Genomic DNA, 25,229 nt, shown 5'->3' with positions numbered 1-25,229 from the left:
TCCGATCCGCGCATGCACAGATTCCGAAATGTCTCACTGTCTGTGATTAGCGCTGCAAAGTGTCAGCTACCTGGCAGGTGCGGGCACGTGGAGTTGCGAACACGCCTGAGCTCATCCTTAGTGCACATTTGCAAACGCATGCGTAAGCTGCAAGACCTCTTCACAGCATCCTGTATTACTCGCAGTCCTAAGCCTGGGTTCACATTGCTGTGGGTTAGAAATTGTGTTAGTTCAGCTGAACTCGCATGATTTCAACCGGGCAATGCTGTCCTGCTGCGGGGGGGGGGGGCGATTTGACAGACATCTATGCGGGTTCCTGCACAGATGTCTATACAAAGTCACCAAAAGTAGTACAGAAACTACTTTTGGCAATCGGTGCAGCACCCCAAAGTCTGTGCTCCACCGATTCGGACTGTGCCATTGCTGACAATAGCCGCCGATTTGGCATGCGGTTTTCACACGCCAAATTGCATGCCAAATCGTACCAGTGTGAACCTAGGCTAACTCCTGTAAATTTATGAGAGTGCCCACAGTGGAAGCACATGCATTCTAATGGATAGACAGGGAGCAGGTGGGCCTGGAGGTAGCCCAATCCTCCTTAAGCCCCGGAAGATTTACCCCCTTCATGACCAGGCCATTGCACTGCATTACTTTAACTGCCAATTTTGTGGTTGTGTCGTGCTGTACCCAAATACAATTTATGTCCTTTTTTAATTTCTGCTATAAAACATGCCCAATAAAAAAAAATCTAAAAAATCTAATTTATTCATCAATTTAGGCCAATATGTATTTTGGTACATATTTTTTGGTTAAAAAATCCCAATAAGTATATATTGATTGATTTGTGCATAAGTATAGCATCTACAAACTATAGGCTATTTTATGGAATTTTCATTCATTTATTTATTTATCTTTTACTAGTAACTAACGGCGATCAGTGATTTTTAGCGGGACTGCGACATTGCAACGGACAAGTTGGAAGACTGACACCTTTTTGGGGACCAGTGACCACCGCTCTACCTCTCCTGTGAATGATCGGCGGGTCCTCGCAGACATCGCTTGTGTCGGACCTGCTGATTGGCTCCTGCTGTGTCCAATCACAGCAGAAGCAAGTTGCTGGCATCACCCCAGACCCTGTGCATAAAATCACCTAGAGGTACGTGATTTCGCACAGTAGAGACTCCCTGCCACAGTATATCTGCGTGAGGCGGTCCTTAAGGGGCTAAAGGCACAGTGGAACACTGAACACCCAGCATATAGCACAATGGTAGGAAAGATGTCCCCTCATCAATATTCCCCCCCCATTATTAACAAACAAAATGGCCCCTGCCCCCACCTATAACTGGCCTTCACAGCAAGGAGACCATGGAAGGGCAACACATGCAAAACACAACCAGAGAAATTCCCAGCTCAACTAACCAACCAGTCAGCTTACCAACCAAATTAACCTAACAGTATGCGTTAAAAACAGGGGCACATATTTGCAAACGCATTTGACCGCATGCTCTTTAGTACAAAGATGAGCAGCCTGACTATAGCATGCACTGACTTTTTTTTTTTTTTTTAACCACTTTTGCTGGCTTTAACTGACAATTGCGCGGTTGTTCGACGTGGCTCCCAAACAAAATTGATCACCCCTGCGTTTTTTATTTTTCGATCTATAAACAAAAATATAGCGTCAATTTTGAAAAAAACACATTATTTTTTACTTTTTGTTATAATAAATACCCCCCCCAAAAAATATTTAAAAAAAAACATTTTTTTCCCTCAGTTTAGGCCGATACGTATTCTTTTACATATTTTTGGTAAAAAAAAATGCCAATAGGTGATTATTGATTGGTTTGCGCAAAATTTATAGCGTTTACAAAATATGAGATAGTTTTATGGCATTTTTATTAATATTTTTTTTTTTTTACTAGTAATGGCGGTGATCGGCGATTTTTATTGTGACTGCGACATTATGGCGGACACATCGGACATTTTTGACACATTCTTGGGACCATTGTCATTTATACAGCAATCAGTGCTATACAAATGCAGCGATTCCTGTGTTAATGAAACTGGCAGTGAAGGGGTTAACCAGGGGGTGGCAGTGTAGGGGTTAAGTGTGTCCTAGGGGTGTGTTACTAACTGTGGGGGGCTGGGCTGTGTGTTAGTGAACACTGATCTCTGCTCCAATCACATGGAGCAGAGATCAGTGTCACTTGTTGCTAGGCAGAATGGGGAGATGCTGTTTACAATGGCATCTCCCCGTTCAGCCTACCCGTGAGATGATCGCGGGTATCCCCGCGGCAATCGAGTCCGCAGGACCCGCGACCAGACTCACAGGGGTCCTGACCAGCATGCGAGCGTGCCGTCGGCGGCGCACACGCTATGGCAGGATGGCAAATAGAAATGGACCTACATGTACGCCCATATGCCTGCCCGTGCCATTCTGCCGACGTACATCGGCATGCGCCGGTCGGGAACTGGTTAAGGAAATGCTTGTAAAAACTCCTCCAGAGGAGGAAGAGGAAGCGGAAGAAGGTCCTGAATCCTTGCTGGAACTGTTGGTCTCTGTGAAGGAGAAAATGGAACAAAATGGAGGTATTCGCCATCTGCTACTTTAAAGTTGTTGTTCACCCAAGACTTCTCTAAGCTGAGAACCCAACCTAGGTGTTCCAGGTAGTTGATTGTGGTGACCAAATTTTGGTCCAGGCGGGCTACCGACCGGTCTATCAAGAGCAAGTCGTCTAGGTATGCTATTATTGTTATACCTTGGGCTATTAATCTGGCCAGAGGAGGGGCCAAGATCTTTGTAAACACCTAAGGTGCAGTAGTTAGCCCGAAAGGCAGAGCTACAAACTGAAAGTGGGCTTTTTCTGCTTCGAAATGCAGGAATTTTTGATGAGCAGGGAAAATAGGTACATGCAGGTACCCATCCTTGATGTCTATTGACGCCAGCAGTTCTCCTCCTTGCAGGATGGAAACTACCGATCGGATCGATTCCATGCGAAAGGACCGTATCTTTAGAAATCGGTTTAGATCTTTGAGATCTAGAATGGGTCTGACATCTCCGGTTGGCTTTGGTACAGTGAAAAGGTTTGAATAAAACCCCATTCCCTGCTCTTGCATGGGAACTACCAGGATAACTTTTTGTGACAATAGTCGCTCCAATGCTAGAAGGAGAGACTTCTTTTTCTCTGGGTCTCTGGGTACATTTGATCTGAGGAAACCAGGAGAAGGGAATTTTCTGAATTCTAGTTTGTAACCTAGAGTTATTGTGGAGATCACCCATTTGTCCCGAAATTCCTCCTGCCAGAGCCCTGAGAACTTTAGTAGTCTCCCCCCCACCCCACTGGAGTGAGCGGGGGCGCCCCTTCATAAGGAGGTCTTAGCATTTTGTCTTGATGACCTTCTCCCCCAGCACTTCTTTTGTCCCTGGGGTTGACTTTTAACCTTTGAGCCCGACGGAGGAGGCCGTCGTGACTGCCTGGAGGCTGATGACCGTAGCAATGGAGAAAGCACCCCTTTAAAGGAGGGACGTTTACTCCTTGTCCAAATCTTCTCCAAATTGTTTTGCACCACGAAAGGGAAATCCCGCCAGGAGTTTCTTACATGGCGATTCGGCTGACCAATTTTTCAGCCATAAGATTCTACGCATGTGTACCAATCCAAGGCGAGAGGCCGGAAGGATAGAATCTCTGATAGCATCAACAGCAAAACACAAAGCCGCTGGTAGGTTAGCTAACCCCCGGGCTACCTGCCAGTATACCTAGGGTTGCCACCTTTTCTTCAAGTCAAACCCGAACACTTTTGCGGCGCACAGCAATTATTTTTTTATAGTATAAAGTACACATATATTTTGCTACTAAATAACATTTCTAATCATATGAAGTTAATAACAAGAGTCCCCCTTTACATCAGAGTCCACAGAGTTCCCCTTTTACATCTGAGCTCAGAGTTCCCTTTTACTGTAAGGGGGGGACTCTGCAGACTCTGATGTAAAGGAGAACTCTGGGGACTCTAACATAAGGGTTGCTCTGGGAATACTGAGGGTGTACACTGAGAACTCTGATGTATGGAGAAGATTCTGATGTAAGGGGAAACACTGTGTCCTCTGGTGTAAAGGGGAACTCTGATGTAAGGGGTGCTCTGAGAACCCTGATTTACCTTGGTGTACTCACTCAGAGGCAAGAGGGAGAAGGGGAAGACTTCAGTCACGGAAAGGGATGGATGGTGAGCTCACTCACCCCTTGGCAGTCAACACCTCTCTTCCAGATGGATCTGAGGCTGCTGGACTTCAAATTTCCGGCCCCCCCACTTTCCTTTTCTGAGGCACAGCGCCAGGGATTGGAGTGTGGGCAGACAAAGAGAGGTGGGGGGAAGAGGTGCAGTTCAAGCCCTCTCTCCTCTGCCCTCTGTATGTGTTTGGGGGGGGGAGGTTTGTTAGTGTTGGCTTTGGGCAGTGTGGAAAAAATGTAACAGACACTCTCAGCTGAGACAACTGCAGTCAGTAACCCTAGCCATAGTCCAGTCTAAATAATGTGTCCGGGTTTCAGACAGTCCAAAACCTGGACACATGATTCCAAACCCGAACTGTCCGGGTGAATCCTGGACAGGTGGCAACCCTACCAGAGACCCAGAGAAAAAGAAGTCTCTCCTTCTAGCATTGGAGCGACTATTGTCACAAAAAGTTATCCTGGTAGTTCCCATGCAAGAGCAGGGAATGGGGTTTTATTCAAACCTTTTCACTGTACCAAAGCCAACCGGAGATGTCAGACCCATTCTAGATCTCAAAGATCTAAACCGATTTCTAAAGATACGGTCCTTTCGCATGGAATCGATCCGATCGGTAGTTTCCATCCTGCAAGGAGGAGAACTGCTGGCGTCAATAGACATCAAGGATGGGTACCTGCATGTACCTATTTTCCCTGCTCATCAAAAATTCCTGCATTTCGAAGCAGAAAAAGCCCACTTTCAGTTTGTAGCTCTGCCTTTCGGGCTAACTACTGCACCTTAGGTGTTTACAAAGATCTTGGCCCCTCCTCTGGCCAGATTAATAGCCCAAGGTATAACAATAATAGCATACCTAGACGACTTGCTCTTGATAGACCGGTCGGTAGCCCGCCTGGACCAAAATTTGGTCACCACAATCAACTACCTGGAACACCTAGGTTGGGTTCTCAGCTTAGAGAAGTCTTGGGTGAACAACAACTTTAAAGTAGCAGATGGCGAATACCTCCATTTTGTTCCATTTTCTCCTTCACAGAGTCCAACAGTTCCAGCAAGGATTCAGGACCTTCTTCCGCTTCCTCTTCCTCCTCTGGAGGAGTTTTTACAAGCATTTCCTTAACCAGTTCCCGACCGGCGCATGCCGATGTACGTCGGCAGAATGGCACGGGCAGGCATATGGGCGTACATGTACGTCCATTTCTATTTGCCATCCTGCCATAGCGTGTGCGCCGCCGACGGCACGCTCGCATGCTGGTCAGGACCCCTGTGAGTCTGGTCGCGGGTCCTGCGGACTCGATTGCCGCGGGGATACCCGCGATCATCTCACGGGTAGGCTGAACGGGGAGATGCCATTGTAAACAGCATCTCCCCATTCTGCCTAGCAACAAGTGACACTGATCTCTGCTCCATGTGATTGGAGCAGAGATCAGTGTTCACTAACACACAGCCCAGCCCCCCACAGTTAGTAACACACCCCTAGGACACACTTAACCCCTACACTGCCACCCCCTGGTTAACCCCTTCACTGCCAGTTTCATTAACACAGGAATCGCTGCATTTGTATAGCACTGATTGTTGTATAAATGACAATGGTCCCAAGAATGTGTCAAAAATGTCTGATGTGTCCGCCATAATGTCGCAGTCACAATAAAAATCGCCGATCACCGCCATTACTAGTAAAAAAAAAAAAATATTAATAAAAATGCCATAAAACTATCTCATATTTTGTAAACGCTATAAATTTTGCGCAAACCAATCAATAATCACCTATTGGCATTTTTTTTTACCAAAAATATGTAAAAGAATACGTATCGGCCTAAACTGAGGGAAAAAAATGTTTTTTTTAAAATATTTTTTGGGGGGGGTATTTATTATAACAAAAAGTAAAAAATAATGTGTTTTTTTCAAAATTGACGCTATATTTTTGTTTATAGATCGAAAAATAAAAAACGCAGGGGTGATCAATTTTGTTTGGGAGCCACGTCGAACAACCGCGCAATTGTCAGTTAATGCCAGCAAAAGTGGTTAAAAAAAAAAAAAAAAGTCAGTGCATGCTATAGTCAGGCTGCTCATCTTTGTACTAAAGAGCATGCGGTCAAATGCGTTTGCAAATATGTGCCCCTGTTTTTAACGCATACTGTTAGGTTAATTTGGTTGGTAAGCTGACTGGTTGGTTAGTTGAGCTGGGAATTTCTCTGGTTGTGTTTTGCATGTGTTGCCCTTCCATGGGCTCCTTGCTGTGAAGGCCAGTTATAGGTGGGGGCAGGGGCCATTTTGTTTGTTAATAATGGGGGGGGAATATTGATGAGGGGACATCTTTCCTGCCATTGTGCTATATGCTGGGTGTTCAGTGTTCCACTGTGCCTTTAGCCCCTTAAGGACCGCCTCACGCAGATATACTGTGGCAGGGAGTCTCTACTGTGCGAAATCACGTACCTCTAGGTGATTTTATGCACAGGGTCTGGGGTGATGCCAGCAACTTGCTTCTGCTGTGATTGGACACAGCAGGAGCCAATCAGCAGGTCCGACACAAGCGATGTCTGCGAGGACCCGCCGATCATTCACAGGAGAGGTAGAGCGGTGGTCACTGGTCCCCAAAAAGGTGTCAGTCTTCCAACTTGTCCGTTGCAATGTCGCAGTCCCGCTAAAAATCACTGATCGCCGTTAGTTACTAGTAAAAGATAAATAAATAAATGAATGAAAATTCCATAAAATAGCCTATAGTTTGTAGATGCTATACTTATGCACAAATCAATCAATATATACTTATTGGGATTTTTTAACCAAAAAATATGTACCAAAATACATATTGGCCTAAATTGATGAATAAATTAGATTTTTTAGATTTTTTTTTATTGGGCATGTTTTATAGCAGAAATTAAAAAAGGACATAAATTGTATTTGGGTACAGCACGACACAACCACAAAATTGGCAGTTAAAGTAATGCAGTGCAATGGCCTGGTCATGAAGGGGGTAAATCTTCCGGGGCTTAAGGAGGATTGGGCTACCTCCAGGCCCACCTGCTCCCTGTCTATCCATTAGAATGCATGTGCTTCCACTGTGGGCACTCTCATAAATTTACAGGAGTTAGCCTAGGTTCACACTGGTACGATTTGGCATGCAATTTGGCGTGTGAAAACCGCATGCCAAATCGGCGGCTATTGCCAGCAATGGCACAGTCCGAATCGGTGCAGCACAGACTTTGGGCTGCTGCACCGATTGCCAAAAGTAGTTTCTGTACTACTTTTGGTGACTTTGTATAGACATCTGTGCAGGAACCCGCATAGATGTCTGTCAAATCGCCCCCCAACGCCCCCCCCCCCCCCCCCCCGCAGCAGGACAGCATTGCCCGGTTGAAATCATGCGAGTTCAGCTGAACTAACACAATTTCTAACCCACAGCAATGTGAACCCAGGCTTAGGACTGCGAGTAATACAGGATGCTGTGAAGAGGTCTTGCAGCTTACGCATGCGTTTGCAAATGTGCACTAAGGATGAGCTCAGGCGTGTTCGCAACTCCACGTGCCCGCACCTGCCAGGTAGCTGACACTTTGCAGCGCTAATCACAGACAGTGAGACATTTCGGAATCTGTGCATGCGCGGATCGGAAATGTCTCACTGCCTGTGATCAGCACTGCGGAGTGACAGCTTCCTGGCGGGCGCGGGCACGTGGAGTTGCGAACACACCTGAGCTCATCCTTAGTGCTAACTAAAACCCTGTTTTTAAAGTATACTGTTAGACCGGTTAATTTGGTAGGTAAGCTGACTGGTTGGTGAGTTGAACTGGGAATTTCTCTGGTTTTGTCTTGCATCAATCCAGGGCCGTCTTTAATATTGATTGGACCCTGGGCAAAAAAATTCTTGCCCCCCCCATTCAATCTCACTCTCCCCCTGCTCCAAGACATAAAAGAAATTGCAGCTAGACTTAAAATCAGTTTACTATATCAGATCAGGCAGCAATTACGATTGGTTGCCAGCGGTTACAGCATATCATTACTGCTTACTGACTGGTTGCTAGAGATTACAGCACACATTTCAGCTCACTGATTAGTTGCTAGAGGTTGCAGCAAATGATTTCCGCTTGTTAATTGGTTGCTAGAGATTACAGTACAGTATTACTTCTCACTAATTGGTTGCTAGAGGTTACAGCACATCATCTCCTCACTGCAGGGGGGCATGATATACATATGAATTACACCTTTATTTACATATCAATGCCGCTGGCTGCAGCTACTTACTTTTGAATGCTGCTGCTATTTACATATGAATGCCGGTTATTTACATGTAAACACAGGGTCTGCAGGGGAGTCACCTGTACACAACAATAGGGCAGAGCTGGGCAGCATTAGTAGCAGCACTTCACACTGAGATATCGGGACACAGCACAGGACTAAAACCTCAAGGGACGAGGGAATTTAAACTGGGATAGTTGGCAAGAATGCCGGGGCTCTGGGTGACCTTCAGGGCTGGACTTACCATTGGGCTTGAGTGGGCTCAAGCCCATGGGCCCCACCCAATAGGGCGCCCCACAGGCCCTGCCAAGATACATAACCGAGTGTACTCGGCTCAGCTCCGCTCACAGTCACGCCCAGTCCCGCCCTATGATGGACATAACACAGGGACTGTTAGCCAAGCTGAGTATACTCGGCTACTCTCGGCTCCGCTTGGGACTGCTAGAGGACCCGAAAGCCGCCGAGATACACAGGACTCTGCATCTCGGCGGCGCCATTTTTAAACTTCAAGACTGCAATGACAAGGCTGCAAATGACACTGGACAAGGCTGGAGATGGATGGGCAAGGCTGCGGATGAACACTGATAAGGCTGCATTGATGGGCATTTAAATGTAAGTATTTTCCTTAAACTTCCCTCCTAAAAGTTTCTTTCCTTAACCACTTGCCGACCGCCGCACGCCGATGTACGTCGGCAGAATGGCACGGGCAGGCATAAGGACATACATGTACGTCCTTTGCCTCCCGCGGGTCGGGGGCCCGATCGGGCCCCCGCCCGGTGCCTGCGGCGGTCGGTTTTCGTTCGGGAGCGATCCCGGACGAGGGGACGGCCATTCATTCATGGCCACCCCCTCGCGATCGCTCCCGACGAATGGAAATCCCCGGTGACATCACTTCCTCTCCTGTAATGTAAACACAGGAGAGGAAGTGATGTATTCTCTCCTCCGTGTCGGTATTTTTCGTTCCGACACGGAGGAGAGCGGATCGGTGAGTTGCACCAACACACCCCACACACAGTAGAACATGCCAGGCACACTCACACCCCCCCTTTACCCCCCGATCACCCCCCCAATTACCCCTGCCCCCCAGTCACAGTGACACCAATGCCATTTTTTTTTTTTTTTTGCATTGGTGTCATTTGTGACTGTAATAACTGTTAGGGCAGTTAGGGTTAGCCCCCTTTAGTTCTAATGTACCCCCCTAACCCCCCCAATAAAGGTTTAACCCCGTGATCACCCCCCGTCGCCAGTGTCACTAAGGCTGGGTTCACATTGCAGCGGTTTATGAGAACGAATGTGATTCGCACCGCACTGCAGTGCAAATCACATCCGATCTCTGTGCGATTCGAGTTCAGCCATTCGCCGCACCCGCCACACCCGCCGCAAATTCGCACGGGACCCTTTTTTTGGCCCGCAGCAGAATCGGATCGCATGGGTGTTCACACCATGCGATCCGAGTTTGCAGATCGCACTGCGATATGCGAACTGATCTGGGGGTGTCAGTAACATTTCACTGACACTCCCAGCAGTTCGCATAGGGCAGTGTGAACTGCCGCCGGGAGGCATGCGATGCGGGAACCCGCCGCGGATTCGCGGCGTTTCCGCATCGCTCCAGTGTGAACCCAGCCTAATAAGCGATCATTTTTCTGATCGCCGTATTAGTGTCACAGGTGACGCTAGTTAGGCAGGTAGGTATTTAGGTTCGCCGCAACTTTTTATAGCGCCAGGGACCCCCATATACTACCGCATAAAGCCCCCTGATTGCCCCCTAGTTAACCCTTTCACCAGTGATCACCATATAACTGTTACAGGTGACGCTGGTTGGTTAGTTATTTTTTTATAGTTTCAGGGCACCCGCCATTTATTACCTAATAAAGGTTTAACCCCCTGATCACCCGGCGGGTGTCATTTGTGACTAATAACTGTTAGGGCAGTTAGGGTTAGCCCCCTTTAGTTCTAAGGTACCCCCCTAACCCCCCCAATAAAGGTTTAACCCCGTGATCACCCCCCGTCGCCAGTGTCACTAAGGCTGGGTTCACATTGCAGCGGTTTATGAGAACGGATGTGATTCGCACCGCACTGCAGTGCAAATCACATCCGATCTCTGTGCGATTCGAGTTCAGCTATACAGATAGTATGGCTGAATTCGTGTCGCACCCGCCGCACCCGCCGCAAACTCGCACGGGACCCTTTTTTTGGTCCGCAGCAGAATCGGATCACATGGGTGTTCACACCATGCGATCCAAGTTTGCAGATCGCACTGCGATATGCGAACTGATCTGGGGGTGTCATTAACATTTCACTGACACTCCCAGCAGTTCGCATAGGGCAGTGTGAACTGCCGCCGGGAGGCATGCGATGCGGGAACCCGCCGCGGATTCGTGGCGTTCCCGCATCACTCCAGTGTGAACCCAGCCTAAGCGATCGTTTTTCTGATCGCTGTATTAGTGTCACAGGTGACGCTAGTTAGGCAGGTAGGTATTTAGGTTCGCCGCAGCTTTTTATAGCGCCAGGGACCCCCATATACTACCGCATAAAGCCCCCTGATTGCCCCCTAGTTAACCCTTTCACCAGTGATCACCATATAACTGTTACAGGTGACGCTGGTTGGTTAGTTATTTTTTTATAGTTTCAGGGCACCCGCCATTTATTACCTAGTCTCACTAGTGTACCCCTAAATTTAGGGGTGTCTACTTTCTAAAATGGGGTCATTTGGGGGGGGGGTTTGTGCCATCTTGGCATTTTATGGCCTTCAAAACTGTAACGCCCTTAGAAAGCCTGAAGGCGGTGCTTGGTTTTCGGGGCCCCGTACGCGGCTAGGCTCCCAAAAAGTCCCACATATGTGGTATCCCCGTACTCAGGAGAAGCAGCAGAATTTATTTTGGGGTGTCATTTCACATATGCCCATGGCATGCGTGAGCAATATATCATTTAGTGACAACTTTGTGAAAAAAAAAAAAAAAGTTTGTAATTTTCCCGCAACTTGTGGCAAAATATAAAATATTCCATGGACTCAACATGCCTCTCAGCAAATAGCTTGGGGTGTCTACTTTCTAAAATGGGGTCATTTGTGGGGGTTTTGTGCCATCTTGGCATTTTATGGCCTTCAAAACTGTAATAGGTAGTGAGGCGTGAAATCAAAAATTTACGCCTTTAGAAAGCCTGAAGGCGGTGCTTGGTTTTCGGGGCCCCGTACGCGGCTAGGCTCCCAAAAAGTCCCACATATGTGGTATCCCCGTACTCAGGAGAAGCAGCAGAATTTATTTTGGGGTGTCATTTCACATACGCCCATAGCATGTGTGAGCAATATATCATTTAGTGACAACTTTGTGTAAAAAAAAAAAAAAAATTTTTTTTTTGTCATTATTCAATCGCTTGAGGCAAAAAAATAAAATATTCAATGGGCTCAACATGCCTCTTATCAATTTCCTTAGGGGGTCTACTTTCCAAAATGGGGTCATTTGGGGGGGTTTTGTACTGCCCTGCCATTTTAGCACCTCAAGAAATGAGATAGGCAGTCGTAAACTAAAAGCTGCGTAAATTCCAGAAAACGTACCTTAGTTTGTAGATGTGACAACTTTTGCGCAAACCAATAAATATACAATTATTGACTTTTTTTTTACCAAAGACATGTGGCTGAATGCATTTTGGCCTAAATGTATGACTAAAATTGAGTTTATTGGATTTTTCTAATAACAAAAAGTAGAAAATATCATTTTTTTTCAAAATTTGCGGTCTTTTTACGTTTATATCGCAAAAAATAAAAATCGCAGAGGCAATCAAATACCATCAAAAGAAAGCTCTATTTGTGGGAAGAAAAGGACGCAAATTTTGTTTGGGTACAACATTGCATGACCGCGCAATTACCAGTTAAAGCAGCGCAGTGCCAAAGTGTAAAAAGACCTCTGGTCATTTACCAGCAAAATGGTCCGGTCTGAAAGTGGTTAAAATTCCCTCCCAAACTTGGGGTTATACACCGATAAATGCGGTAATGTACACAAGGTAGGGCCCGAAAGTGGATCAAGCCCAGGGGCCCCCACCACCCTGAGTCCTGCCCTGGTGACCTTGTCTGGGCACTGCTGGTCACTAATGGCAACACTCCAAATACACTATTCCTGTGTATTGTATGGGAGCTGCTCTGCTTTGTCATTGTGTTTTTTCTCACAACTGTCTTTCTGATGTATACACCCGCATTCGTCATTTTACTGTTAAACTGCCGCCCTCTGAACTCCTCTCATGCTCTGCACTCTTCTCCTGGACATACTCCCAGTTTACAGCCGGTAAACTCTTCTCCTACACATACTGTCGCCTGTGAATCGGCTGAGACAGCGACAGCTTGTCCATAGGAGTAGCAGAGATGTAATTCTCCGTAATGCCTGTAGATGGCAGTGCTGAGCTGATGACGTAACTGAGAATTCAGCCTCAAGATAAATAGAGAACTGTTATTTACTTGCCAGGAGTGGTGGCACGTGGCTTTAATCGCTGCCCTCCAAGAGGCGGAGTCTGTTGGCTTGCAGTATGTTCCATCAGTTCTCGTCCACCCAGTGCCAAGTCCATTAGGGTGTCCGTTGCTAGTGCTAATTTCAGCATTAGCATGGTGGCTTAAGACTCTACACCTTCCCCCTGCTGATCAGTGATGATTCCAATCGGGCTGACTAGTAAGTGTGTGTGCTAGCGTAAAAGTAGTCAATAGCCGACCTTGAACATTGACATAGTACTGTGATACACAGTCTCCTTTTTGGTTTTTTTACGTTTTGAGTTACAGATATATATATATATATATATATATATATAATTTTTTTTCCCTCTTATAAAAATAAAATAATATATATTTTATATATATATTTATATCTATATCTCTCCCTCTCTCTAGGTATATATTATATATATATATATATATATATATATATATATATATATATATATATATATATATACATTTTTTTATACAAACCATAAATATAATAGAAAATAAAAAATATTATGTTTAACATTTTTATTTATTATTTTATACCTCATTTATTTACATTTCTATTGTAGAGCAACCTGAATAATAATAAATAATAAAAATTTAAAAAAATAATGAATAAAAACCATATATATATATAAAATAGAAAATAAATTGAAAATCAAAAAAATATATTTAAGGTTTTTATTATTTTATTACCAATGTTATCATTGGCAATAAAAAACATATGCAGAAGTGAACGCACACGTGAGTAGCGCCCGCATATGAAAACGGAGTTCAAACCACACATGTGAGGTATCGCCGCGATCAGTAGAGCGAGAGCAATAATTCTAGCTCCAGATCTCCCCTGTAACTCAAAACGTGCAACCTGTAGAATTTTTTAAACATCGCCTATGGAGATTTTTAAGGGTAAAAGTTTGTCGCCATTCCAAGACCGGCCGCAATTTTGAAGCGTGACATGTTGGGTATCAATTCACTCAACGTAACATTATCTTTCGTAATAAAAAAAAAAAATTGGGCTAATTTTACTATTGTCTTATTTTTTAATTAAAAAAAAAGTGAATTTTTTCCAAAAAAAAGTGTTCTTGTAAGACCGCTGCGCAAATACGGTGTGACAGAAAGCATTGCAATGACCGCCATTTTATTCTCTAGGGTGTTAGAAAATAAATTATAATGTTTTGGGGTTCTAAGCAATTTTCTAGGGGAAAAAAATGTTTTTCAAAAACAGGCTCGGTCCTTAAGTGGCATCCCCCCCCCCCACATTTCCCGCTGTGACCTCTAGCAACCTGTCAGTAAGCATTAATGATATGCTGTAACCAATCGCAATGGCTGCCTGATCTGATACAGTAAACTGATTTTTAAGTCTATCTGCTATTTATTGTATGTCTCAGAGCAGGCGGAGAGATAAATTGTATAGGGGGGGGGCAAGAACATTTTTGCCCAGGGTCCAATCAATATTAAAGATGGCCCTGGGTAGGGATGAGCTTCGAGTTCGAGTCGGACTCATGTTCTACACGAACATTGCCTGTTGGCCTGTTCAGCGAACAGCGAACAATTTGGGCTGTTCGCAGCAAATTCGAAAAGCCGGAACACCCTATACAAGTCTATGGGAAAAATCTAAAGTGCTCATTTTAAAGGGTAATATGCAGGTTACTGTCCTAAAAAGTGTTTGGGGACCCGGGTCCTGCCCCAGGGGACATGGATCAATGCAAAAAAAAGTTTTAAAAACGGCTGTTTTTTCGGGAGCAGTGATTTTAATAATGATTAAAGTGAAACAATAAAAGTGTAATATTCCTTTAAATTTCGTAGCTGGGGGGTATCTATAGTATGCCTGTGAAGGGGCGCATGTTTCTGCTGCTTAGAACTGTCCCTGCACAAAGTGTCATTTGTGCAGGAAAAAAAGTCTTTTAAAATCACTTGCGGCTATTGTCGGGTCCCGTAATACAGAGAACACTCAATGAGTGTTCTCTGCATTAGCCGACAATTCATTCATTCATTGATAAAAAAAAAAAAAAAGCGTGGGGGTTCCCCTAAATTCAATTACCAGGCCCTTCAGGTCTGATATGGATATTAAGGGGAACCCCGCATCAAATTTAAAAAAAAATTGACGTGGGGGTCCCCCTAAAAATCCATATCAGACCCTTTATCCGAGCACGCAACCTGGCAGGCCACAGGAAAAGAGGGGGGGACGAGAGAGCGGCCCCCCTCCCTCCTGAACCGTACCAGGCCACATACCCTCAACATTGGGAGGATGCTTTGGGGGTCTGTGACCCCTCAAAGCACCTTGTCCCCATGTTGATAAGGACAAGGGCCTCATCCTCACAACCCTGGCCGTTGGTTGTGAGGGTCTGCGGGCGGGGGGCTTATCAGAATCTGGAAGCCCCCTTTAACAAGGGGACCCCCAGATCCCGGCCCCCCCCCTGTTTGAAATGGTAAGGGGGTACAAAAGTACCCCTACCATTTCACAAAGAAAGTGTCAAAATGGTTAAATAAAACAAACACACTTTTGAAAAATTCCTTTATTAAAAATAAAAAAAATAAAAAAAAGATTCCAGCGGTGCTAATCCACTCTTGCTATCCAGCGATGGGTCTCCGGGGTCCAGCGATGGATGATCATATCCAGCGACGGGGGATCTCTCAGTCCAGCGCTGTCCATACATCCTTCTTCTGTCTCCACTCCGGAGACACTGCAGAGATCCCAGCGCTGACGTTTCTTATATTAGGAGGGCGGGGCCACCCGTCACCTGACCCCGCCCCCTCTGATGCTGGAGAGGGAAGCCAGGGGTTCCCCAGTGACGTGTGGGTGACCCCGCCCCCTCTGATGTAACGCAGGTTTCCGTTACATCAGAGGGGGCGGGGTCACCCACACGTCACTGGGCCGGCTTCACGTCCACCGGCCCTTCCCTCTCCTCTGCCCCAGCCTCCCCTCCATGCTTGCCAGCAGGGTTAGAGCCTCTGCTCACGTATGAAACGCTCGTTTTTAAAAAGCAAGGGAGGGGGGGGGGTGGAGCACTAGGCTACACAGGCTTTAAAGTGCACTCTTTTTCAGATGCACACAGCCTATGGAGGGACACAGAGCTGACAGGCGCATGTGAGTGTGGAAGACACAGGCATTCCCAGGCACCAGACTGAGTCTTAGTAGCAGCGGCAGTTGCTGAACTACAGTGCTCAGCAGTTAGTGCATTTTTTTGTGGTACCTTTACCTTTTTTTGTTTTGCACTATGGGTAGAAGAGGTACAAGTGCCCCGAAGAATAGGGGCCCTAAGGGGTCCCCTTCAGGCTCTGAGGACTCCCCCTCTGCAGCACCTTGCCCCCCTGCAGGACCCGGGAGACTGGCCAGAGAGAGCCGTCTGGGTCAGGGGCTGCAGCTGCTTCTGGCACTTCTGCCCCTGTGTACATTACACAGGAGGTTTTTTCCTCAACCATAAACGGTTTAGTGGAAAGATTAGTGGCCTTAATTACATCTTCACTCAGTGGAAGAAAACGCACTAGGCCCCCCTCTGTCACCCAGGACCCTCAGAGTGAGGAACTCTGGGGTAAAGGAGAGGAATCCCCCTCAGAGGATCGGGAGGAGACTGATGATTCCACTTATGAGGAATCTAGTGGAGAAGGGCCCTCTTCAGCTTCTCAGGATAAGAAAATGTTGGTGCAAATTCTTGCTGGATTGGTCCGCTCCACGTTTAAGTTACCCGTACCAGTCTGTCAGTTAATGAACCCACTTCTTCTCTGGGTTCACTGAAACCTCCTCAAACTGCACATGCTTTTCCTGTTCATGGTTTGCTGGAAAAGATTATCTATTCTGAGTGGGATCAATCAGATAAAAAATGTTTTCCTCCTAAAAAGTTTACTACGCTTTATCCTATGGAGGAAAAATTTACTAAGATGTGGGGTATACCTAGGGTTGCCACCTGTCCAGGATTCACCCGGACAGTTCGGGTTTGGAATCATGTGTCCAGGTTTTGGACTGTCTGAAACCCGGACACATTATTTAGACTGGACTATGGCTAGGGTTACTGACTGCAGTTGTCTCAGCTGAGAGTGTCTGTTACATTTTTTCCACACTGCCCAAAGCCAACACTAACAAACCTCCCCCCCCCCCAAACACATACAGAGGGCAGAGGAGAGAGGGCTTGAACTGCACCTCTTCCCCCCACCTCTCTTTGTCTGCCCACACTCCAATCCCTGGCGCTGTGCCTCAGAAAAGGAAAGTGGGGGGGCCGGAAATTTGAAGTCCAGCAGCCTCAGATCCATCTGGATGAGAGGTGTTGACTGCCAAGGGGTGAGTGAGCTCACCATCCATCCCTTTCCGTGACTGAAGTCTTCCCCTTCTCCCTCTTGCCTCTGAGTGAGTACACCAAGGTAAATCGGGGTTCTCAGAGCACCCCTTACATCAGAGTTCCCCTTTACACCAGAGGCCACAGTGTTTCCCCTTACATCAGAATCTTCTCCATACATCAGAGTTCTCAGTGTACACCCTCAGTATTCCCAGAGCATCCCTTATGTTAGAGTCCCCAGAGTTCTCCTTTACATCAGAGTCTGCAGAGTCCCCCCCTTACAGTAAAAGGGAACTCTGAGCTCAGATGTAAAAGGGGAACTCTGTGGACTCTGATGTAAAGGGGGACTCTTGTTATTAACTTCATATGATTAGAAATGTTATTTAGTAGCAAAATATATGTATGGGTGCGCGGCGCGCTCTGTGATCGGTGAGTCCATGAGACTCGCCTGATCACCGGTCCGTGCAAGGGGTCGATCCTGACCCCTTATCACGTGATCAGCTGTCAGCAAATGACAGCTGATCATGTGATATAATGGAGCCGGTAATCGGCTAGTATTCCTCCTCGCCGGTGGCCGTGATCGGGACATCAGTCCCGATCACGGCCAGCAATGCAAGCGACCACCTGCCCCCTGCCAGTGCCCACCTGCCCCCTGCAGTGCCATCCTGAATAAAAGTAAGTGCCCCCCATCAGTGCCACCCAGCAGTGCCCATAGTGCCCATAGTGCCACCCACAGTGCCACCCACAGTGCCACCCACAGTGCCACAATCTGCCTCAAAGGTGCTGCACCCCAGTGCCGCCCATCTGTGCCCAGCAGTGCTGCCCATCAGTGCCCAGCAGTGCTGCCCATCAGTGCCCAGCAGTGCCACCTATCAGAGCCACCTATCAGTGCCACCTATCAGTGCCCATCAGTTCCATCTATCAGTGGTACCTATCAGTGCCCATCCGTGCCACCCATCCGTGCCACCCATCCGTGCCATCTTATCTGTGCCCATCTTTGCCCATTAGTGCCGCCTTATCTGTGCCCATCGGTGCCGCCTTATCTGTGCCTATTAGTGCCGCCTTAACTATGCCTATCAGTGCCCACCAGTGCAGCCTATCAGTGCCCACCAATGCAGCCTATCAGTGCCCACCAATGCAGCCCATCAGTGCCCACCAATGCAGCCTAGCAGTGCCGCCTAATCAGCGCACTTCAATGAAGGAGAAAAATGACCCGTTTGCAAAAACTATTAAAACATGATTTTTTTTTTGCATTTTTTTGTTTGTTTAGCAAAAAATAAAACTCCGAGCTGTAACTAAATACCACCAAAAGAAAGCTCTATTTGTGGGAAAAAAATGATAAAAATGTCATTTGGGTACAGTGTTGTATGCCCGCGCAATTGTCATTCAAAGTGCGACAGCGCTGAAAGCTGAAAATTGGTCTGGGACTGAGGGGGGTTTAAGTGCCCAGTAGTGCTTTCTCCAGTGCTACGGTCATCAGCCTCCAGGCAGTCACGACGGCCTCCTCCGTTGGGCTCAAAGGTTAAAAGTCAACCCCAGGGACAAAAGAAGTGCTGGGGGAGAAGGTCATCAAGACAAAATGCTAAGACCTCCTTATGAAGGGGCGCCCCCGCTCACTCCAGTGGGGTGGGGGGGAGACTACTAAAGTTCTCAGGGCTCTGGCAGGAGGAATTTCGGGACAAATGGGTGATCTCCACAATAACTCTAGGTTACAAACTAGAATTCAGAAAATTCCCTTCTCCTGGTTTCCTCAGATCAAATGTACCCAGAGACCCAGAGAAAAAGAAGTCTCTCCTTCTAGCATTGGAGCGACTATTGTCACAAAAAGTTATCCTGGTAGTTCCCATGCAAGAGCAGGGAATGGGGTTTTATTCAAACCTTTTCACTGTACCAAAGCCAACCGGAGATGTCAGACCCATTCTAGATCTCAAAGATCTAAACCGATTTCTAAAGATACGGTCCTTTCGCATGGAATCGATCCGATCGGTAGTTTCCATCCTGCAAGGAGGAGAACTGCTGGCGTCAATAGACATCAAGGATGGGTACCTGCATGTACCTATTTTCCCTGCTCATCAAAAATTCCTGCATTTCGAAGCAGAAAAAGCCCACTTTCAGTTTGTAGCTCTGCCTTTCGGGCTAACTACTGCACCTTAGGTGTTTACAAAGATCTTGGCCCCTCCTCTGGCCAGATTAATAGCCCAAGGTATAACAATAATAGCATACCTAGACGACTTGCTCTTGATAGACCGGTCGGTAGCCCGCCTGGACCAAAATTTGGTCACCACAATCAACTACCTGGAACACCTAGGTTGGGTTCTCAGCTTAGAGAAGTCTTGGGTGAACAACAACTTTAAAGTAGCAGATGGCGAATACCTCCATTTTGTTCCATTTTCTCCTTCACAGAGTCCAACAGTTCCAGCAAGGATTCAGGACCTTCTTCCGCTTCCTCTTCCTCCTCTGGAGGAGTTTTTACAAGCATTTCCTTAACCAGTTCCCGACCGGCGCATGCCGATGTACGTCGGCAGAATGGCACGGGCAGGCATATGGGCGTACATGTACGTCCATTTCTATTTGGCATCCTGCCATAGCGTGTGCGCCGCCGGCGGCACGCTCGCATGCTGGTCGGGACCCCTGTGAGTCTGGTCGCGGGTCCCGCCGACTCGATCGCCGCGGGGATACCCGCGATCATCTCACGGGTAGGCTGAACGGGGAGATGCCATTGTAAACAGCATCTCCCCGTTCTGCCTAGCAACAAGTGACACTGATCTCTGCTCCATGTGATTGGAGCAGAGATCAGTGTTCACTAACACACAGCCCAGCCCCCCACAGTTAGTAACACACCCCCAGGGACACACTTAACCCCTACACTGCCACCCCCTGGTTAACCCCTTCACTGCCAGTTTCATTAACACAGGAATCGCTGCATTTATATAGCACTGATTGTTGTATAAATGACAATGGTCCCAAGAATGTGTCAAAAATGTCCGATGTGTCCGCCATAATGTCGCAGTCACAATAAAAATCGCTGATCACCGCCATTACTAGTAAAAAAAAAAAAAAATATTAATAAAAATGCCATAAAACTATCTCATATTTTGTAAACGCTATAAATTTTGTGCAAACCAATCAATAATCACACCTATTGGCATTTTTTTTTACCAAAAATATGTAAAAGAATACGTATCGGCCTAAACTGAGGGAAAAAAAAGGGTTTTTTTTATATTTTTTTTTGGGGGGGGGGGGTATTTATTATAACAAAAAGTAAAAAATAATGTGTTTTTTTCAAAATTTACGCTATATTTTTGTTTATAGAGCGAAAAATAAAAAACGCCGGGGTGATCAATTTTGTTTGGGAGCCACGTCGAACAACCGCGCAATTGTCAGTTAAAGCCAGCAAAAGTGGTTAAAAAAAAAAAAAAAAGTCAGTGCATGCTATAGTCAGGCTGCTCATCTTTGTACTAAAGAGCATGCGGTCAAATGCGTTTGCAAATATGTGCCCCTGTATTTAACGCATACTGTTAGGTTAATTTGGTTGGTAAGCTGACTGGTTGGTTAGTTGAGCTGGGAATTTCTCTGGTTGTGTTTTGCATGTGTTGCCCTTCCATGGTCTCCTTGCTGTGAAGGCCAGTTATAGGTGGGGGCAGGGGCCATTTTGTTTGTTAATAATGGGGGGGGAATATTGATGAGGGGACATCTTTCCTACCATTGTGCTATATGCTGGGTGTTCAGTGTTCCACTGTGCCTTTAGCCCCTTAAGGACCGCCTCACGCAGATATACTGTGGCAGGGAGTCTCTACTGTGCGAAATCACGTACCTCTAGGTGATTTTATGCACAGGGTCTGGGGTGATGCCAGCAACTTGCTTCTGCTGTGATTGGACACAGCAGGAGCCAATCAGCAGGTCCGACACAAGCGATGTCTGCGAGGACCCGCCGATCATTCACAGGAGAGGTAGAGCGGTGGTCTGCCTATGTAAACAAGGCAGATCGTCGTTCTGTCCTTCCCTGCCAGTGTCAATAGTACAGTGAGAGTGCTTTTTTTCTTTAACACTGATCACTGTATTAGTCACTGGTCCCCAAAAAAGTGTCAGTCTTCCAACTTGTCCGTTGCAATGTCGCAGTCCCGCTAAAAATCACTGATCGCCGCTAGTTACTAGTAAAAGATAAATAAATAAATGAATGAAAATTCCATAAAATAGCCTATAGTTTGTAGATGCTATACTTATGCACAAATCAATCAATATATACTTATTGGGATTTTTTAACCAAAAATATGTACCAAAATACATATTGGCCTAAATTGATGAATAAATTAGAATTTTTTAGATTTTTTTTATTGGGTATGTTTTATAGCAGAAATTAAAAAAAGGACATAAATTGTATTTGGGTACAGCACGACACAACCACAAAATTGGCAGTTAAAGTAATGCAGTGCAATGGCCTGGTCATGAAGGGGGTAAATCTTCCGGGGCTTAAGGAGGATTGGGCTACCTCCAGGCCCACCTGCTCCCTGTCTATCCATTAGAATGCATGTGCTTCCACTGTGGGCACTCTCATAAATTTACAGGAGTTAGCCTAGGTTCACACTGGTACGATTTGGCATGCAATTTGGCGTGTGAAAACCGCATGCCAAATCGGCGGCTATTGCCAGCAATGGCACAGTCCGAATCGGTGCAGCACAGACTTTGGGCTGCTGCACCGATTGCCAAAAGTAGTTTCTGTACTACTTTTGGTGACTTTGTATAGACATCTGTGCAGGAACCCGCATAGATGTCTGTCAAATCGCCCCCCCCGCAGCAGGACAGCATTGCCCGGTTGAAATCATGCGAGTTCAGCTGAACTAACACAATTTCTAACCCACAGCAATGTGAACCCAGGCTTAGGACTGCGAGTAATACAGGATGCTGTGAAGAGGTCTTGCAGCTTACGCATGCGTTTGCAAATGTGCACTAAGGATGAGCTCAGGCGTGTTCGCAACTCCACGTGCCCGCACCTGCCAGGTAGCTGACACTTTGCAGCGCTAATCACAGACAGTGAGACATTTCGGAATCTGTGCATGCGCGGATCGGAAATGTCTCACTGCCTGTGATCAGCACTGCGGAGTGACAGCTTCCTGGCGGGCGCGGGCACGTGGAGTTGCGAACACACCTGAGCTCATCCTTAGTGCTAACTAAAACCCTGTTTTTAAAGTATACTGTTAGACCGGTTAATTTGGTAGGTAAGCTGACTGGTTGGTGAGTTGAACTGGGAATTTCTCTGGATTTGTCTTGCATCAATCCAGGGCCGTCTTTAATATTGATTGGACCCTGGGCAAAAAAATTCTTGCCCCCCCCATTCAATCTCACTCTCCCCCTGCTCCAAGACATAAAAGAAATTGCAGCTAGACTTAAAATCAGTTTACTATATCAGATCAGGCAGCAATTACGATTGGTTGCCAGCGGTTACAGCATATCATTACTGCTTACTGACTGGTTGCTAGAGATTACAGCACACATTTCAGCTCACTGATTAGTTGCTAGAGGTTGCAGCAAATGATTTCCGCTTGTTAATTGGTTGCTAGAGATTACAGTACAGTATTACTTCTCACTAATTGGTTGCTAGAGGTTACAGCACATCATCTCCTCACTGCAGGGGGGCATGATATACATATGAATTACACCTTTATTTACATATCAATGCCGCTGGCTGCAGCTACTTACTTTTGAATGCTGCTGCTATTTACATATGAATGCCGGTTATTTACATGTAAACACAGGGTCTGCAGGGGAGTCACCTGTACACAACAATAGGGCAGAGCTGGGCAGCATTAGTAGCAGCACTTCACACTGAGATATCGGGACACAGCACAGGACTAAAACCTCAAGGGACGAGGGAATTTAAACTGGGATAGTTGGCAAGAATGCCGGGGCTCTGGGTGACCTTCAGGGCTGGACTTACCATTGGGCTTGACTGGGCTCAAGCCCATGGGCCCCACCCAATAGGGGGCGCCACAGGCCCTGCCAAGATACATAACCGAGTGTACTCGGCTCAGCTCCGCCCACAGTCACGCCCAGTCCCGCCCTATGATGGACATAACACAGGGACTGTTAGCCAAGCTGAGTATACTCGGCTACTCTCGGCTCCGCTTGGGACTGCTAGAGGACCCGAAAGCCGCCGAGATACACAGGACTCTGCATCTCGGCGGCGCCATTTTTAAACTTCAAGACTGCAATGACAAGGCTGCAAATGACACTGGACAAGGCTGGAGATGGATGGGCAAGGCTGCGGATGAACACTGATAAGGCTGCATTGATGGGCATTTAAATGTAAGTATTTTCCTTAAACTTCCCTCCTAAAAGTTTCTTTCCTTAAAATTCCCTCCCAAACTTGGGGTTATACACCGATAAATGCGGTAATGTACACAAGGTAGGGCCCGAAAGTGGATCAAGCCCAGGGGCCCCCACCACCCTAAGTCCTGCCCTGGTGACCTTGTCTGGGCACTGCTGGTCACTAATGGCAACACTCCAAATACACTATTCCTGTGTATTGTATGGGAGCTGCTCTGCTTTGTCATTGTGTTTTTTCTCACAACTGTCTTTCTGATGTATACACCCGCATTCGTCATTTTACTGTTAAACTGCCGCCCTCTGAACTCCTCTCATGCTCCGCACTCTTCTCCTGGACATACTCCCAGTTTACAGCCGGTAAACTCTTCTCCTACACATACTGTCGCCTGTGAATCGGCCGAGACAGCGACAGCTTGTCCATAGGAGTAGCAGAGATGTAATTCTCCGTAATGCCTGTAGATGGCAGTGCTGAGCTGATGACGTAACTGAGAATTCAGCCTCAAGATAAATAGAGAACTGTTATTTACTTGCCAGGAGTGGTGGCACGTGGCTTTAATCGCTGCCCTCCAAGAGGCGGAGTCTGTTGGCTTGCAGTATGTTCCATCAGTTCTCGTCCACCCAGTGCCAAGTCCATTAGGGTGTCCGTTGCTAGTGCTAATTTCAGCATTAGCATGGTGGCTTAAGACTCTATACCTTCCCCCTGCTGATCAGTAATGATTCCAATCGGGCTGACTAGTAAGTGTGTGTGCTAGCGTAAAAGTAGTCAATAGCCGACCTTGAACATTGACATAGTACTGTGATACACAGTCTCCTTTTTGGTTTTTTTACGTTTTGAGTTACAGATATATATATATATATATAATTTTTTTTCCCTCTTATAAAAATAAAATAATATATATTTTATATATATATTTATATCTATATCTCTCCCTCTCTCTAGGTATATATTATATATATATATATATATATATACATTTTTTTATACAAACCATAAATATAATAGAAAATAAAAAATATTATGTTTAACATTTTTATTTATTATTTTATACCTCATTTATTTACATTTCTATTGTAGAGCAACCTGAATAATAATAAATAATAAAAATTTAAAAAAATAATGAATAAAAACCATATATATATATATATATATATATATATATATATATATAAAATAGAAAATAAATTGAAAATCAAAAAAATATATTTAAGGTTTTTATTATTTTATTACCAATGTTATCATTGGTAATAAAAAACATATGCAGAAGTGAACGCACACGTGAGTAGCGCCCGCATATGAAAACGGAGTTCAAACCACACATGTGAGGTATCGCCGCGATCAGTAGAGCGAGAGCAATAATTCTAGCTCCAGATCTCCCCTGTAACTCAAAACGTGCAACTTGTAGAATTTTTTAAACATCGCCTATGGAGATTTTTAAGGGTAAAAGTTTGTCGCCATTCCAAGACCGGCCGCAATTTTGAAGCGTGACATGTTGGGTATCAATTCACTCGACGTAACATTATCTTTTGTAATAAAAAAAAAAATTGGGCTAATTTTACTGTTGTCTTATTTTTTAATTAAAAAAAAAGTGAATTTTTTCCAAAAAAAAGTGTTCTTGTAAGACCGCTGCGCAAATACGGTGTGACAGAAAGCATTGCAATGACCGCCATTTTATTCTCTAGGGTGTTAGAAAATAAATTATAATGTTTTGGGGTTCTAAG

The 25,229-nt window shown here is 45.9% G+C and overlaps 1 protein-coding gene across 3 annotated transcripts in view; it reads left to right on the top strand.

The window, feature by feature from the left end:
* The window catches only part of LOC143923435 (microfibril-associated glycoprotein 4-like), a 197,330-nt gene that overhangs the window by 40,531 nt on the left and 131,570 nt on the right, over nucleotides 1–25,229 (top strand). Inside the window, exon 1 of one of the 3 annotated variants that reach the window (XM_077447098.1) lies at nucleotides 24,063–24,245. The exons of the other annotated variants lie outside the window; for them this stretch is intronic. The gene's annotated coding sequence lies outside the window, so the exon portion shown is untranslated. Of the gene's footprint in view, nucleotides 1–24,062; nucleotides 24,246–25,229 lie in introns of those variants that run through there. 3 annotated transcript variants of the gene reach the window in all.

This window comes from Lithobates pipiens, unplaced genomic scaffold (assembly GCF_037356315.1).
Source record: "Lithobates pipiens isolate NorthernLeopardFrog02 unplaced genomic scaffold, aLitPip1_a1.2 Scaffold_22, whole genome shotgun sequence".
In the NCBI taxonomy this organism is placed as follows: domain Eukaryota; kingdom Metazoa; phylum Chordata; class Amphibia; order Anura; family Ranidae; genus Lithobates; species Lithobates pipiens.
The sequence above is the reverse complement of the archived record's forward strand: the minus strand, read 5'-3'. Positions and strand labels throughout refer to the sequence as shown.